A 211-nucleotide genomic window follows, 5' to 3' on the forward strand; every position below is an offset into this window, starting at 1 on the left:
CGCGCGCCGCTCCCGAGGCCGGGCGCCTGGAGCCGCCTGGAGCCGCCTGGAGCCGCCCGGGGGCCCCGAGCTCGCGGGGGTCTCGTTCGCGGCGCCGGGGAGGCGGCTGGACGCGGCTCCGCCCTCGCGCCGGGCACCTGGAGGCCTCGGGGCGCCGCCGGGGCGGAGGGGGGCGCTCGGGGGGCGGGCAGGGGAGGGGAGAGCGAGCAGA

The sequence above is a fragment of the Canis lupus genome, chromosome 22 (assembly GCF_048164855.1).
Source record: "Canis lupus baileyi chromosome 22, mCanLup2.hap1, whole genome shotgun sequence".
Taxonomy (NCBI): Eukaryota; Metazoa; Chordata; class Mammalia; order Carnivora; family Canidae; genus Canis; species Canis lupus.